We start from the raw sequence: 15,924 nt of genomic DNA on the forward strand, positions 1-15,924 counted from the left end.
TGGCAATCAGCAATGAATGAGAGTGCTTAAAACTAATCACCTGAAATGTTAAGAACCTATTCAAAAGTTACTATGTGCTGAAAATCCCAATCACGTCCTACCTAGTAGGGACCCATAAACACGTTATGGGTGTGTTGTTGTCCGGTTCTTAAAATCATTCCTTATAATTTAAATTCCTTTCTTCCGAGCTCTTAACGTTGTTTAGTACCACAAAAACAAAGCTCAAAATCAAATTTCACACAAAACAGAGACCCCATGGACCCTATGCCAATCATTGGGCGCTGTTTTTGTTTTGCGGTGGATATAATTAATTGAGTTAAAAACAAAAACTTAAACGGCAATTAAGCGCCAAACAAAACACCAACACCATTTAAAGTGACACCTTACGTGTTTCGCACGGAATTAGCTTCAGTTTTTTTGTTGTTGTTTTGGGCAGCTTAATGGAAAATGTTCTTCACCAACACCACAATACCGTTCACCACCATCGACGATGAAGGTGGGGTCGGACGGTTTTGAGTTGTTGAGCGAGTTTTGCAAAGAGTAACCTAAAAAAATGTCTTCGACACGCTGACATCGAATCAAAGACACTCATTCAATTATGTACGCACCCGCCACACACTCGTTGCCTGCCCTCCGGCTCCGTCCCCCGGGGAGGCCAATGTGTAAGGCCGGCGTGACACAAACGGCCTGCAATCGAATTATTCTCCACCTTAAAAGTGTTTTTCGGATTTTTTTTTACGCTCCTCCACCATCTGCAATTGTTTTTTTCAAATCTCCCGATTTCGATCGATCGCTAATATCGTATGTAATCGATAATCTTCCGCAAGTGATGCCGCATACGGTACGGCGCACGGGGTGCCCCGTTGGTGATGGTGAGAACAGCAAAACCCGCGCGGGTCTCGCACCGTTCCAAAATCAAGCCTAATTGGGGAACGCGCTGTGAACCATGATTTCAACAATTATCGTCGTTTTTTCCGTTTCTCCGAACGCCTTTTTGGAGGTTTCTGAAGTTTCTTGGCTTCATTCCACCCCTTCGGTTCCCTCGCCATAGATCGATTATTAATCGCGCGTATAGAATCGATTCGATAATATTGCGCACATGCGTATGCGACCTGAACCAAACCGAGCGCGAAAGATTTTCGGCAAAACTTTCAATGGTGGAAAAACCTTAAAGAAATCGAACCCAACCAGTAACCGGTAGGGTCAAAACAGTCGGACACTTCCGCCGTCCAATTACGCCCGCCCATGTATGGAGACGCAACGTAACCAACCACCAACGGCTTTCAAAGTTTCCGCATTTTGTTGTTCTAGGTCTAGGTACGGTTCGGTTCGGCAAGATCCACCAGCCAGCTCTGTTTGAAGGCTCGTCCTTTGCTACCGCTGCTCAGTGAACCGATGATTAGTGGCATGTTTTTAAGGTGTTCTTCTTCTGCTTCAAACCTCCACTCCTCTGTCCTACCACTTTCGTATGGCGTGCTATTGGTGCCGGTGCTTCCTAGGCAAACCGTTTCCGAAGCTAACGTCCGGTTCTAGCGGTACGGTGAGAACATGCTGGACCACTTCAGGGGCGCACGCTGTATATGTCGGTTTGAAAATACCCGAGCTTCTAGCGCTGGTTTACGGATGGGTTGTAAACTAAACTGTGCGATTAGTGCACCAGGGCATCCAGACTTTCCAAGAGCTTTACGGTTCAGTGGTGCTGTGCTTGTAATTTATGATCGTTTTGCGCCCATAGCGCTTGGTTTTAAGTTTTAGGCAAGATATAACGCTTCTAATCTAGCTTCCAATTAGGATTATGTTCTTGGTTAAATAATTACGGGCAGATTCTTGCCCATATAAGACTGGACTTGGAAAGCAATGTTCAAAAATGTTCGAGTTGGTTCCGGTACTGGACTTAACCCTGATAAATAGAGGTCGAATGAAATTGGTTACGTATCGGCTACCTGCATATCACGGACAGCTTGGACAACCAAGATAAAATATAAATATTGCCTTTAAAACCTCCAAGCGCTAGCCTTTTACATTGGCTAAACTAAAGGAGGCCTAAGAAGATTTCTACATCAACGCTTCCAAAGGAAAAGGCAGTTGAAATTCTAATAACTCTAGAGTTACAGCTCGTGAATAGCCACCTGTAAGAATTGGATTTTACATCCAAAATTACAGGGACCTCACAATCATTCAAGAAATCTACACGAATGAAAATGACATGTCCAGAACACCTTCGTTTCGAAATAAAATAAGAATTCCTAGGAACATTCCTCTTTGCTGGTACTATCATCACACATCTGTTAGTGGAACTAGAACGTTAATAGAACCAAATGATCATATATGAAGATATGCATCACAATACATTCAGTACAGTAGCATGTCCATCAAGAGACATCTTCTGACAAATCGACGATTTTGAGAGGTAATCAGGTGGCTTTGAAACAGAGAAACTATGTTCTAGCTTGATCTTATAATTGTTAAAAATGTTTTACCAAATAATTTAAGGTAATGCCAGAAAGGTCATCAACAGTTTGAAATTAATATATCTTCCAATCATTTTAATAGGCTTAATGTTTATCTAGTACTTTTAGATACTCTAGTACTAGTAGATAGGCATCTTCAGAGTTTTGCATTTCATAAATAATGTTTGTTAATAAATGGTTTTCAAAGAATTGTATTGATTCTATTATTCATGTTATGATTTTTACTACTGCACATTATTTGAGTAGGAGTAGTAGTAGTAGTAGTGGTTTATTAGGGAATGTTTTCTTGTAATTTACAGTCTTGAATTTATTGAAATTTACAATAATAATAATAATTTAATGGGGGACATTATTTGAAAGTATTTTTCCTGTGGTGGTATTTGGTCGTACATCTTTAAGGATTTTTCTTTACTGTACGTCAACTTCTCACATGATTTTTTGTGTTTATAAAGCACAAAAATGTGTTTATGCTTATAACTCAGAATATCTTAAATGCATATGTAATCATATGCCTAAAGAGGCGAATGAAGCTGCCCAGCTCAAAGTCTCTATAAAAACAATAAACAACAACCATAATGCCAAAGATGTTGAGTTTATAATCTCTATTATTCATGCAAAAGCTTCTAAACTTATACAATTATTATAAAACAATCTCCAGAAGCCAGGAACAATTCATGCTGCAAGGTAAAACCAGGAAATGTAAGTCTTAAACGCTCAGCGAAACACCAGGTCAGTGACGTTTTCCACCTTTGCTTTGGAGCTATTTTCCAAGAAACCGTAATGAATCGTCTACAAAATTTGAATAATGGCGGTTCTAGATTCTGATCTATTTCATCTAGTGATAAATCTTACTAGTTGATAGAACCGAGCCTCGCTTTGCATACCTTCACTTCTCTACTACCGCCCAGATATTCAGTAATTCTCATGCATAGCCAGCATAATCAATTTGGCCCGAAACTGTAACAGTTCTTAAGCGAACGATTTCCAATCAGCTAGAAAAAATCTCCGACCAACAGTTTAAATGTTTAGAAGCAGTTCCGTTAAAAGACCTTCACCCACAGATACGCACCTCGATCATCATTAATCTCGCACCCAAATTGTTCGTTTCCGTGCGCTTCCCAGGTGCTTAAAGCACTGTGTACGCTCGGCCCGAAAAGCACTCGATTTGTCCAGCATGCGCCGACCGAAGCCAACCCGAGCCGGATGGAATTTTCGCTTGCATGGGTGGCGTGGAGGGCGGTTGGTTCCGTGCACCACATACCATCCGGTGCCGCCCGTGCGCCATACCCTCAAAACAAACAAACTAATTCTTTACTTACGGAATATTGCGGTGATTGAATTAATTTTTGGAGTTTTTTCTTTGGGTTTGTTTCGGTGATTCTTTTCAAATGGATGACGCAATCCGGAGCATGCACGATCATTGTCCGTGAGGTGAAAGGGTTTTAATGGGCGGAGTGGGTGAGGGGGAGTGTTTCGTTTCGGGTTTTTTTTTCGTTCGTAAAAATGGATCAATAATGTTGTCAATAGGCTACGATTTTATGGCACACGTGAGCGAGGGTACGCAACGCACAAAATCCCAAAACGCTCAAATCGCCGCAACCGGAGACCAATAAATCTCGTAACTAAATTTCCGCTTTACGACGTCCTGCAGCGAAGTTTCCGAAACGGAATCGATTCATCTTCGCCTATAAATGGTCGCCCTCTTCTTTAAAGTGGTGCCGTGGCGGTAGTATAAAGTTGCTGCATCACTTCAGCGGCTTAACCATGCACCAGTTTGGCGCTGTCGTTCTGGAACGTACGATTTCATGCACAAGGGTAGATATTTTTCCTTCATTTTACCCACATTGTACCTACCTACAAGCGAGAAGGAACGTGCTTTTATTTGAAGTAAAAAAGTACAAAAAAAAATAAAACAATCTTAAAATTCAGCTTTCAATGGTTTGATTGAAAATGAAAAAAAAAAACAAAAAAAAGACACAACCGTGTGGAGATTGACAGCAATATGGGCGAGGAGCAAGAAAAAAGAGCAAGAAGAAAAGCCATACTCAATACCGTCACCGATTAGCGGGTGGAATTGAGCTGATGGACAGGGGCAAGGCCCTCAAGAACCGTGCCCACATCAGGGTCATTTTCTGCTTTCCTGCCTGCTGCCGGCGACGCTCGATCCATCAATCATCGAACATCGGTGCTGCAGTAGCGTTAATGCGCCAAAGTTCCCAGTTCCTCCAATCCTCAAATCAGTTCTCACTCCCACACGATGGCCGTAGCGCGAACGCTTGAAGGAGAAAGGATGTGGCAGAACGTTTTGTTTTTTTTTTTTTGGTGATGTTTTACCATTTTTGTTGCTAATCTTTTTAGAATGCGTTCACAAATCAGGTGATTTATGGTACACACCTCCCACAACGCACTGTGGGTCGTGGACCACTCCCGCGGTCGAACCGTTCGATAGACAATGCAAACGCAACATGACCACTGGCGGGCTTTGCAGATTGATGGCATTGTCGTGCTTAGAAATAATGATACTAACCTCCGCTTTGCGGCCACCTCCAGCCTATCCTACCGCGCTGCGTGTGCCCCCAAACTACTGCGCAGGGTAGGTAACACCTTGCCAAACATAACAATGTGGTTCACCATTTCGTAAACCGTGGCCAGGTGGACGTGTGGACATGGTCGTGAACCTGCTACGGTAAAATCGAAATCGGATGGCCGGAAACGGTGCGACAAATCCGTACACTGACAACGTTTCCACTTACGCAACTGCAGCTAACGCGACGGATAGACTCTTCCTAACAGCCGTCTATAGATATAATGTTTGTTTTTTTTCCTCGCCTCAACCTCAACTACTCGTACATGAACGTTGCAGTGTAAACATGGTTCAGGTGAAAATTTGCACCCAAGATGCATTGGCAACATGCGATTTTAATCCAGGCGAACGCACTGCAACCCCGTGGGTTTTGCACCCGCACTCGAGACCTCTGGGTTTTATTGCCTCGTCCGGAGAATAATAAAACACAGCAGCTGCAAAACTTTCACTTCGCGCGGTGCTGGTGTACGTTTGAACGCAACGGCGAGAAGCCGAGCGAGTTGTTGAAAAACCGTGCTGCGAGGAAGCTCATTAATGCCACAGCAAGTGACGAGCGCATTTCCACTTGACACCAGCTTTACTATCCTCAAAACCGCGATACGAAGGGGGAGGAGAAAAGAAAAGAAATGATGGATCTTTGCACCTCGTTAACCATGTAAGGAAGTGCGTGCTTACTTAAAATAAATATTTGTCCGATGTTTATGTTCGTTGGCGGACATTTATTTTATTTTCATCGCGAGAGTTGTGATTTTTTTACATTTTTTTCTGCAAAAAAAGGAGGGGAATTCTTAATATTAAATGGAATTTTAATAAGTCCATGTCAACTTTTTTATTATTTTGCAGTAAATGATAAAAAAAATATGCAGTTATACACTTTACCTCAAGGGTTTGCATCGATCGGCGTGCACTGAATGCAATGACAGCTTGGGTGGGATTCTTTCACTTGCTTGGGGTGTACGCGATTGGGGCACCATTTGCCAGACACTCTTCGCTTGACAGACCAACCCCTCCAATGTGGGTGATGTATGTGCAGAAACTGCATTCATAAGTGATCATTTATTCGCACCCGCTTTGACAGAAACGATTACAAGCTTATCCTAGCATCGGTTCAAGTTTTGCTTCACTCTTTTGCTTCCCTCTTTGCCTCGTGCCCGCTGCATGCTGTTTGTCTGTAAAGTGTTTGGTGTATTTGCACGAGACTATGTTATTATGTAAGGAAACAAATCAATCAACCAGACGTATTGATTCCCGTTTTGTTGCATTCTAGGCGAACTCCTTGGTAGGCGGCATGAAATCCTAACACCGCCAGTGTGACCTGGCTAGCCTTGGTTGATTTTATGCACCATCATACGTGAGTGCAACGAGTTCACGCGTTGGGCATGCTTAAGGAGAGCTGGTTTGCAAACTGGCCACAAAACCATGACCAGGACAAGCACATACCATTAATAACTGCTTAACGTTTAGTTCAATTTTTCATGATCATGGTAGAAAGTGGATCAAGTAATAATTTCGGCACGATTCGGTTCGATTTTCGTCCCGTTTTAGGGTCAGGGACTGTTTTTAGTAAATTCCTACAGACGCCTAGGGACACATACGGAGCAATCTGGCGCGTACCGTGCGGTCCCGTAATTTCGCTGGGAGAAAAAAAAACTCCATTAAGCGGCAAAGATAATGATACCTTTCTTTATCGTGGTGGATTCTGGAATCGAACCAATTTGTTTAATATATGCCAACGTCATACCAAGGACCCACGCGGCTTCACGCGGAGATCGATCTCAGACACTCGAAATAATAATCACCCCCCTCATTCATGTCGTGGGTGTCCCGAACAGATGGATGGGCTGTTCAGGCTGAGAAAGCAATCCCAAATCAATATCCGTTGCGTGTTGGTGCTATTATGCCATCGAAATAGCGAACAGAACCAGCAATATGTACAGTCTAAAACAAAAGACTTCAATGTGTCACTATACCCATTTGCCAGCGACGAACCCCATTGAACAAACGGTATTTGACTTTGGTGTTTGTTCCTTTGGTTTTTTTTTTCGCAGTGAAATTAAAACACAAAAACCAAAACCAGATTTAGGGTCTTAACGGCACAAATTAACCGAGACGAATAGTGACTCCGTCTCCGTTTTTAGGCTTTGAATTTGAATAATAAATCGTAGGTGAATGTGCTAACCGCCATACATCGAATGTGTTTGTGCATTGCATGCGGCACCGGATAAAGCGTGCTCTAATTTCACCACACCAACGCCACACGTACGCGACGTTAGAGCCGGTCAATAAATAATCTGAATCGTGGCCCACGCACACACACGGTTTAGGCGTCCATTAGCCACACAGTTCGACACTAAGCAATCGAGCGGGTGGAAATGGAGACAGCAGCACGCAAAAACAAAACTAGAAATAAATCCACCCGTTTGCGGGCTGGGACCGAATTTACAGCAGCAATCAGCGGTACATGTTCCGGGTGCCGGTTTATCTCCCACATTGCAAGACCGGACGACATATCAGGCAGCAGTTTCGACGCGCAATGCGTGATTTTGAATCGGTTTCGGAGGCGATAATTTTTGAATTTCCTTACGCTGCAAATGGTGCGCAATAAGGAAACACGATATGTTTCGATAGCCAATGTGTACACTGTTGACCACTATCACCGTACGCAGGCTGCAACATCGTGTAACGACACGATTATCGCGATATCCCTTATTTTCGCTCCAGTACCGCGTGAATGGTTTTCCGCTGCAAAGCGTATCATATTTTCTTATGACCATTACGACTTCCATCATGCACGGGCAACGGATCGTTTTAGACCGGGTCGCACACAACACCTTTCCAGGCCGGTACTCATCCGGTTCGGGGCAGGTCAGGAACCACACACCGTACAACCTTGGACCATAGTGGGCAGTTTTGAACATATGTCGGGACAAATTTAATTATTTAGCAATCAGCTATAAGATTAATCGCAGTCGATTTGCTTTAATTTATGCGTACAGGGTGTTCAATGAGTTCGAAAAGATTACAAGAATTTGTGTAAAAAAATGAAGCTAAAAGATATGTTTTATGAGGTATTTTTTATGAATGCTGTGTTTCTTGAGAGCATGTACGTCATATTAGTTGGGAGCATCCAACTTCTGTGCCGTATTACAAGCTAAGCATTCGCTGCACAAACCTGGTCCATCGACATTTCGCCCCAGATTTCAGAAAGCAGGCATTTCAATTGGTTTAAAGGGCTCACTTAAGTCATGAATGCAGTCGAAAGACTCATCGTTGTTATAATCCGACTAAAGAAGACCACCAGGTATGGCAATACTAGTCGTCGACTGTTATTCTAACTATTACTGTGAATCGAACTAACATAATTTGGGGTGGCCTGTTGGCATGATGGTAGCGGCGCCGGTCTTCACACGAACGGACCGGACCAAAATCCCACCCGGACCAATTCTCCGTACGCAGGACTGTCTATTCAGCTACGCGTAAATAATGGGTAAATAATGAGGTTGTAGTGCCCATAAAGAAATAGTGCTCAAATAAAAATATCAAAAAAGTTCGTAGGTTGGCATAACTTCCCCAGCATGAAATATGTTACGCTCACCCCTGTAGGGCCGGTTACCCTTGGAAATTGAAAGTCTGTAGTTACATGGATATTCGGCAAATGATAATGATGTGAGTAAAGTTTACATTGCTCACATATACCTACTATACCTTCTTAAAATTTGACAAAAATTGATAAGTCTTCTTTATAGTGGATGTAAACAAAGCGATGCTAGACTCTGTTTTCCTTGGTTGTACTGTTCAAACAATTTTGATAATTTGACTGTGCAAAGCGTCAGAAAAAATGCTTTAAAGTAAAGTTTTCAATTGCAATTTTATTGAAATTTTTGAAAAAAAAAAATCAGATTCAGATTCAGCGATTTGAAGGTCAGTTTTTAGGGGCGGCCCGGCGGCATGTTGGTAGAGGCGTCGATCTTCACAGAAACGGAACGGACCAAAATCCCATCCGAACCAATCTCCCGTAGCAAGGATTGACTATCCGGCTACATGGTCGATATGGTCAGGTCGGTCTAACGAAAATAAAAAAAGGACATTTTTTCGAGAATTTATCTTGACTGTTGAGTGTTTGGAATCAGTTATCAATATAAATATGATCATTTCTAGTTTTCATAATTTCAGCTTCTATTTCTTCAAGCAAAATCCCACAAAGACCCGAATGCGGTTTAGGTGGCTTCGTCTTGTTAAATGCCCAGTGTGACCGGGTGTGGTCAACACTTTCTCTCTCGCTCTCTTTCCCACCCTCTCTCCTTCTGCCGCTCACTCGTCTAACGGGGTGAAGATTACGGTTTGCCCGGTTGACGGCAGGGAAAATCATGAATTAAACTCCAAGCTAGTGCGTTTTCCCGGTTGTTTGTGACGCGAGTGAATTTAACAGCCGGTAGCGTTCGTTGACGACGTGTGTGCTCACCTGTGCGCATCGATGTGGCGATTGCGCAAGCCGTCTAAATGCCGTAACCGGGGCGAGGGTGCGTGGGGGGGAGGGAAAACGGAGGCTATGAAAGATACGCACAAACGACAGTCTGTCTAGGCAGTGCACGGTGCGAAAGGCGACAACGACACCGACCGTCACATTAGACCCGTTGGACCCAGCGAACCTGGGAAGTATTTTCCGGTCCGATAAAGTTGAAGCGCACGCAGGTTCAATAACTCGCCTGTCAAAATGTGACACGCCAAAGTCACCCACCGATCGAATCACTTTCAAATAAAATGGTTTAATAAAATTCCTTGCAAAATGCTTTCGACTGCCGCAACGAACGAGGTGCAAATTCGCAACAGGAATCTATATGCACCAACACACAAATTGCTTAATCATTAAAACGATCGACAAGGGCACCCATTCACCAGTGCCTGCAATGTGCACTTGCAGGGTGTTACACCCAACGGCAACAGGGCATGCTGTTGACCGGTGCGTCTGGCCGTGCTGTTGTTTCCTCTTCTTTTCTGACACCGGTTCGCCTAATTTGCGCGGTCGGCAGTTTACCGGGCCAGCGCCAGACAGACCATTCACGGCACACGTCCTAGACCCGTCGTCCCATCCGGACTGTCTCGGTACGGAAAGATGTCTCTCCCATGCAACTCGCGACTCGGACGGATTTATGAAAATATGCGGTTCGCCGCTGGTGTCTGCTACCGCTGAAGGGCCGTGAAAAGGTACCCGCAGACGCATTAATGAGGCAAACGTTGACAGCGCAACCAGTATGGTGTGGAAGCGAGGCTTGATCGATTATGAGTGTTTTCCGCGCTGGAAGGTTGCCTTTGCAGCCAATTATGAGGGTGGCCAACATAGAGAGATGGTGATGATGTTGTTGTTGTTAATGTTGTTGATGTTGTTGTTTGGGAGCAAACATATGGAAAATGACAACTCCATTTGCTGCGATGCTGGACGGAGTAAAAGAGCTGTCTACGATTATTTTCCAACCCTACGCGAAGGGCGAGGGTAGGGGGAGGGTAGGATGGACGGAGCGCCTGCACCGTAGGGATTCTCGGTGTACGATACTGGATTGAGCAATTGCTTCTACCTGTGGCAACCGCAACGGTGAACACTAGGACAGTTTCGTTTCGTTACAGAAATTGCCGATTAATGAAGTTAATGAAGGGTTTGACGGATGCGGCTTACCGATGGTGCAAGGAACCCTGTCCGTATCAACTCCTCCTCCAACATCCTTCGGTTGTTTAGTGTGTGTTTTTTTTCTTCTTTTTCTGCTTCACCTGTCCACCCTCTTTTTTGTTAAGGTGGACGGCTAATGAGTATGCACACCGGGCCGGTGTGGTCCCAGTGCCAGATTCAAACCCACGGTTTGAGGTCACCTGAAGCTGAAGGTGTGGATGACGTGGCGTGACCTCACCGACCGCGGTAACTGAAAAGAAGCGGAGCATTGAAAAAAAAAAACCTCTCATAAGCTCATGTACAACCTAACGTTCAGAGGGGCTAGTGCTGCATCTTTCACTTTCACTACCAGTGTTATGCGCTGATATGCGTCATCCAAAGTCGGGCAGTGTAGAGGCTGGCGCTACACGTGTTTCGGTTGGTAATTGGTTTAAAAAATTTTTGCCCTCTCAAACTTCCCCTTTCCCCTCTTCTGCAAGGGGAGGCGGGTGGGTAGTGGGGAGCATTCCACGCAGTGCTACGTGTCGCTACAAACGCGCGATAATCGAGATGCGAAGATCTTTATGAAGCGATACGCACTAGAAGGAGGGACCACCAGTGCCAAACGTTTAGCTGTTACTTTTACGTATGTCTGTGCCGATTTTGTGGTGTGTGCTTTATTTTTTTTCCACCGTCTGTTTCATTCTTCCCCTTCATATACCGCTTTATCTTGTCCAAGGATTTCATCCACGACCTTGTTACCCTGTTCACCGGCTGTTTATCGTTTGATCGCGAGCGGAGTCTGCGTGTATTAGATAAACTCCAATTATACAATCTGCTACAGCAGAAAAGAAGAAGAAGAAGAAGAAGAAATGGAGACGAAGACGAAGAAACAGAAACAAGCAAGACGCATAGCAACGAAACGGAACTACAAAAATAGTCGCCCGTCCGGTCGAGCCACACACATTCTTGCAAGTCTGAGTGAAGGAAGCAGACAATTGTCAAGAATTTGCCATCGAACGAATTTATTATCGTTTGACGTGAAACATGCATGCCTGCTACCAATTAATTGGACCACGAATCGTGCACAGGGGCGTGCGTATGTTTGGAGCTAATTTTCAAACTGCTCCAAAACCATCACGCGGGGAAGTTAATGTTGTCCGGGCACCATTAGTCTAGCCGTCCAAGCTATCCCCATCAACACCGAGAGAAGAAAAAAAAACCCAACAAAACACGAACGCCAAAAAATCGCTGCCAGCGTCAACAAATTCATGACCTGGCACAAGTTGTTTCACCTTAGAAACAGCCACCCCGGTTTCAATGTCGAGCCGAAAAGACGTGATGAGAAAAAGGACTAAAACACGAAACACATGAAAACAAAAGCAATAATCATATAGTCAATCGAGGTAGGTTCGGGTTGATGTTGATTTTTTAGAAAGAGAGAGAGAGAGAGATAGATAGATAGAGAGGAACGAAACAGAGAGTACGACTCAAACTATCTGATCTGGTGGCGTTGGGAAGTGACGCGTCATAGTGCTGACCGACCATGGTGTTACAACTAATGGTGCAATATCATCGGTTAAATGGTTGTTTATTACACTACTAGCCTATTTAATTATATTATGTGTAATTATGGGAAGCAGTTGAAACGTTTGATTTATGTACCCTTACTTCCATTAGATTGAGTGACTGAAAATGAATAAGAAATAATGATGAATGTTCTCAAGCAAAAAACAAAGGGAAATATCATCAAATTCGAAAAAAATCACTAATCACATGATGTTCATGTCATGTCAAAACCCCTAAAGTTATACAACACACATCAAAAAATAAACTTGCTAGACAGGGGATTATTAGACCTTCATATCGTCTTTGCAAAACATTGCACAGCGATGTTCATGCAGGAATAGATATTTGCCTTGCCACAGACGAAAATATGCGGTGCAATATAAGTTATACTTATAAGAACTCCATTATACAAGTCTAATATGCTCAATATATATATGTTTTATTGTAAAAATTAAAGCCAATTTGAAGGTAGCTTCGCAATATCTCTCTCACAGACTTGGTATTTATTAGCGAACAATCAAAGTGATTGATTTTCACCATCTTTACTAAAATTCTTCATTTTATATCACTTTGCAATAATTGCAATGTATGAAAAAGGTTGGTTTTATGATTAAAATCACAATTAATTATTATTTATTTTTTAGAGAAAAATTAAATTCAAGTGTCTGGCTTGATGCCATGTTTGGATATTAAAACTTCCCAATTCGGAAGTAAAATATTTTCAGACGCTTCAGATGCAGATGAGACACTAAATATGTGGAGCGAATGGTGTAAGAGAACGTAAACATTTCTCTTATATTCGGATTCGAAAACTTGTCATCAATCTTCATTTCGTTAACTATGTACTAATAAGCCATGATCCGTCAATTTTTGAACGAAACTTTTTTAGCTCGAATTAGTGAAGCTCTAGGGGAAATCGAATGCTGGATAATGCGATCAGCAAGCATTTTGTTTATCTGCTTTTGAGCTTCAATTCAGTGCAATTCAGAGAACGGTTGGGTAAGAGGTATCTCATCTACCGTGCTAATATTGAGTTTAACGCAAGATAGTTTCTATTTGTCCCTAGCAAAGAACGAAATGTTTTCTTTAAGCAATTTTAAGATATGCTCGTTTTGTTTGTTTATTTTACTGAAATAAATGATTTGTTATGTTCACTTCGGCAATTTCATGAACTGAGGAAATTATTAATCATACCTTACCTTGATTTGTGTTTCAGAATTGGCCTTCGCTGTAGGCGTTTCAGCTTTGTATACTCAGATCTATGGTTGTATTGCGAATTATAAGTTTATTGTTTATTGAAATATAAATTGTCGGCCCATAAGACTTAACAAAAAGGAATCAAATAATCTAATCATAAATCTAATAAAGGCGTAAGGGATTTGAGCTAAACACAGAGGATTAAAAGGAGTTGTCGATTGGTCGGGCCCAGAAATCAGGTATCGAGGTGTTATTGACAAAAAAGTGAGCAAAGCAATTGCAATTGCTCTCGTTCATTAAAAACCAAACTAGACCTAGACCAAATTGAATAACCAAACTAGAACTAGACCAAATTGACGGACCGCTCATTGGTTGACTATCTTCCAACCGCCTAGTTAACCCCTTGAAGAGATTATTAACAAAAGATTTGCTCCATGACATCCCGCTAAGATGAGGCTATGTGTGCAATAGGATGAAAATACGGCGAGCTATTTAATTTGAAACAACCACACCTGCACTCCACTACGTTGTTTAGCCATGTTGCTCCCACACTCCTAAGACTGCAAATTAACTGCAATTCGGCAAACTAACGTTGCCATTCCAAAGTTTGTTTTGAATTGCTTTGACAAATCTCTGTCTTATGTGTGTTATGTTATTTAAATCAGCAACATTTTTCTTTATTTGACAATCTCGACCCAAAATATCTGTAAATTATACAGTTGGGTAAATTATTTTCTCTCTAGATAACGTATAGGTCGTATCAATGGATAGTAAACCCTGCTACGGGTAAAAATCTTAAAAAATCTTGATGGGAATTCGTTTCAGTCCTGTATTGTGATGACCGAGTCCGATGCCCCTAGCAAATACATAACCAGGCTAGCGGCTAGTTGAATTTGGTTTACTTAATCCTCTCAATTAAAGATTTCGTGGATAAACATGGCTGCGATGGTGCGATATTTTTTAACACTATATAAACGCAAATATTTGAATAAGTCTAGCTGAACCATAAAAAGTAATGAGAAAAGTGCAAAATTGCTTTATTGCGCCGGAACGGATGCGTATTTCGCATTAATTTCTTTCCTTACCGGACCCACAGGTTGTTGTAGCGTAGAAGGAGGGTGATTTATTTCCCTCCAACAGTATTAATAGTGCTTTTTCTCAACTGACAAACTTTTTGTAACTTAGAACAAAGATTTGTACCGTGAACCATTCCATAAGACTAGAGATACGCTTTAAGAGGTTCTTTCACCTTGAGGTGAAAGAACTTGTTGACTCTGTTGACTCTGACATTTTGGTGCCCCTATAGGGCTACGGCCCGGACTATTTGCTACCGATATTGATCTGCAATTTACTTCCATCAATTTGGGAAACAAGTTTGGGGAAATAAAGCTTTTATACGATCCACTAACGATTAAAGTTTTTGCACATTTATGTAACAGAATGTAAGACATGCCATTCACTACGTTCACCTCTGTGACAAGGGTGCAAAAACCCCTTGAACATTTATTTCGTTATCATAGCGCTGTTTTGTATCCTCGCCAGTATGCGTGAATACTCTCAAACCTGTTCTTGTCGTATCTTCAACTTCCATCGGTGCGTGTTTTTGCTTATTGCTGCTTAGTTCTTCGGAACTACTCAACTTTCTAATGGTGTTTGCAAATGCGTACGAATTCCGTTTTTTTTTTGGAAGTGGAAAATGTTTATGGAATGGTAACAGGCAAAATTTAGCGTCTTCTTAGACCTCAAAAGAGTTTTTGAAACCATTTAGAAGGAACTATTGAACAAAACTCTAATGAAACACGGTATAATAGCCATCGAACTTGAATGATTATTTACCATTTTTAATATTATTATTATCAATAATTGTTTTATTACTTTATCACAAATATGGTCTGCCTCAAGGGTAAAACAATAGGGTTCCAGACATACAGGATCTCAGATCTCAGAAGCTAATCTAGTAATAAGGCCAAGGGTCTTGTTTGATTTGTTTACAAGGAATTCATCGTGGTAAATGTAAGGGCAGAATCAAATCAAAGGCCTAGAATTAAAGGCCTTTAATACTAAATCACCGATTGAGAGCAGTGCCGAACAAAGAATTATTCAAATCCAACTTACAAGAAACCACAGAATATTTAGGAGGGCACATTTGTAATCCATTGGAAAGACACCAAACGGAATAGGAATCAAAGTAGTATTGGAGGAGAAGACAATCATCAAGAGTGGACACTGGGAGTTAGCTTTTCAGGTCGTCTGCGTAAAGCAAAAACCATCAAGCGGGAGTATAGATTCACAATCGTTCACAAACAATAGGAATAACAAAGGACTGAGGATACTTCCCTGAGGAACACCGGAAAGCCAGCTAAAATCCTCAGAGAAACTATCGACCATCTTGATCTTGTGCGATCTCCCGAGAAGAAATAACTTGAACCACGACATAATCGCCAAAGCCAAGTTTCTTTAGT

This window comes from Anopheles marshallii, chromosome X (genome assembly GCF_943734725.1).
Source record: "Anopheles marshallii chromosome X, idAnoMarsDA_429_01, whole genome shotgun sequence".
Taxonomy (NCBI): domain Eukaryota; kingdom Metazoa; phylum Arthropoda; class Insecta; order Diptera; family Culicidae; genus Anopheles; species Anopheles marshallii.